The sequence below is a fragment of the Calidris pugnax genome, unplaced genomic scaffold, assembly GCF_001431845.1.
Source record: "Calidris pugnax isolate Ruff unplaced genomic scaffold, ASM143184v1 scaffold11, whole genome shotgun sequence".
Lineage (NCBI taxonomy): Eukaryota > Metazoa > Chordata > Aves > Charadriiformes > Scolopacidae > Calidris > Calidris pugnax.
Window position 1 is genome coordinate 10,240,544 of NW_015090803.1, and position 2,771 is coordinate 10,243,314.

The 2,771-nt window shown below is 40.9% G+C and overlaps 1 protein-coding gene across 1 annotated transcript in view; it reads left to right on the forward strand.

The window, feature by feature from the left end:
- HOXA10 (homeobox A10) overlaps positions 1–2,771 on the forward strand; it is a 25,960-nt gene that overhangs the window by 12,253 nt on the left and 10,936 nt on the right. The gene's annotated exons all lie outside the window — the stretch shown is intronic.

A 2,771-nucleotide genomic window follows, 5' to 3' on the forward strand; every position in this document is an offset into this window, starting at 1 on the left:
CAGGACACACAGAATTAAAGGGAAGGTGGTGGTGGTGGTGGGAATGACATGCCTACACCTTCACGAGGCCAACCGCGAGCAGTTGTAATATGGGTGTAGTGATGGGTACAATAGTGTTTCCTTTGGGGGTGTGGGGAGGGAAGGGGTGGGGGGGAAGAAAGAGAAGTAAAGGAAAGACTTAATTATTTACTTTTTAAAAATCAGGTATGAATTCGCCATATATCGTAAAGAAACAATCACTGAAAGAAAAAAAAAAAACCGCTTTCTGCCTTTTTTCACTCCACAGGTGGACAACGTACCCGTAAAAAGAGATGCCCTTACACCAAATATCAGATTAGAGAGTTAGAAAGGGAATTCTTCTTCAGTGTCTACATAAACAAAGAGAAACGCCTCCAGCTCTCCCGAATGCTCAATCTGACCGACCGCCAAGTGAAAATATGGTTTCAGAACAGAAGAATGAAAGAAAAAAAAATTAACAGGGACCGATTACAATATTACTCAGCTAATCCACTACTTTAAAACTCATAGCATTTTTCAAGACGAGATTAAATTCAGATTTCGCCCTTGACAAGGTCAAGCCACGGGGTTACGTGGAGGAAGGAGGTGTGTGTCTGACGGGACTAGAAGAATCCAAGGTTTTACATACATGTAAATCTACTCTGGAACTTCAGTGATGATTTTTATATATATATATCTATATATATTTACATATCAACTGGAATCGATTTGGTTTTGACACACATGGCATCCATTTCTAAACGTGCACGTCACCTCTGAGTGCAAAATCCATACCTCTTACCTTCTCCAGGCACTGCGGCTCACCCTGCCACCGCTTTGGGCAGGCACAGGCAGGGACGGCAACCCCTCCATCCCCGGACTCGCCCACCCCCGGCCCCCTCTCGCCCCTGTGCTGCTGCGGAACAGCTGTCTGGAGATCGCCAGGTCGAGCTCGACGCAACCAGGACCACTGCAGAACATAAACTCTGAGAGATAATCTTTTGTTCTTCCTTAGCGGACAAATGTCTAGGTTAGAGTCAGTCAACTCCATTGCCCATGGGTTTGAAAGGAGAATTTAATGGGGAGGGGGGGGACGGGGGACGGGGGGGGGACAGAGGACACACAGAATTAAAGGGAAGGGGGTGGGGCGAGGCCAACCGCGAGCAGTTGTAATATGGGTGTAGTGATGGGTACAATAGTGTTTCCTTTGGGGGTGTGGGGAGGGAAGGGGTGGGGGGGAAGAAAGAGAAGTAAAGGAAAGACTTAATTATTTACTTTTTAAAAATCAGGTATGAATTCGCCATATATCGTAAAGAAACAATCACTGAAAGAAAAAAAAAAAAGATTTAGCAAATTTTAATTAGCTCTTGTTTTATTTATGACAACTGACTATGCGTTGCCATCCTTTCGGAGACAAATCATATTTAAATACTAAAAATAAAACGGCAAAAAAGTGTGATTTTCAGCGTTTTAAAAGAAACAACTCCATAAAGGAAACTAACCTTCTGGCTTCTGGCTCACAAACTTTCTTCAGGAAATACCTGTGGAGAACGACAGTTTAGCAAATACCACACAACACTTAATTGAAACTTGGAGTTGGGCAATGCACTAACATTGGATCATTAAAATAACTCGATCGCATGTTCGTTTAAAGGTGGCTAGTGAGGAGTTTAAACAGAAGCCAAACAATGTAAATATGGTAATTTTGTTGTTGTCTACTTTAAATGTCACGAGCTCTACTTCGTCGCCCAGTCGACATATGCAAAGAATGGAGAGTTGTTCGGAGTTATTTTAAATATCTATAAATATATATATTTCCCTGCAGGAACCAAAGCGTGAAAAAAAAAAAAGCAATTTTAAAAAAGGAAAGAGAAAAAAAAAGGAAAATATTTAAAATTCTATATCAGTTTACAAAGGATACGGTGTTCTATCGTTAAGGTAATTCGTTGTTGAGAATATCTGAATGTATATTTCATACAGGAACGGTGTTTTACAAGACTTGTAAATAATAATAAAAAAAAGAACCCATGACCTATTTTGTTCGAATGCCTTTTTTTTTTTTCCTGATTTTTTTTTTGTTGTTCCTTTGGGGCTAAAGGGTGTGGGATTTCTTTACATGTGCAACAAAGTGGTGATAAGAATGTTTTTTGATTAATAAATTTACCAAATGGATGTAATTTCTTTGACACGTTCACAAAATGCAGTATCTTTATATGACATCACTGATTTCAATATGTATCATCTATGTGTATATACAGTTTTCTTTTAATATGCGAAAGTATTTGGTTGCATGTATACAGTGGAACAGCGCACAAGGAAAAATAAAAAAATGGAAAATTTATATTTTTTACTCTGGTGTTACGTTACTGCATGTTCTTTTACCCGGTGTAACTCTGGGACCCGAAATTCCTCATGACCTTGTTCAGTCATTTGGGGGGGAATTATTCCTCTTTTGTCAACTTCGCCGTTAAACCTTGTCTGCAGTTAACAAGTGAACCTAGGCGTGTTCAAGCATCGTTTCAAGGGGGGGGCACAGGAAAATGAAGTATGTTCATAGCTCGCCACGTCGTAGGCCTTGTCCCATCCTCGAGGGGCTGATGTGACATTGTGCTGTTTGCTCCCCGCCACATGTGCCCAGGAGAACCGCTCGGGAAATTTTTGCGGTGTCGGTACAATTTGGGGCAGATTTTATAAGCCCGACAACTAAAAGGGAAGGGTCAAACCTGGATGTGGCCAGAAGACTGAGAACCCTAAGAAAATTGTTGTCTTGGCAA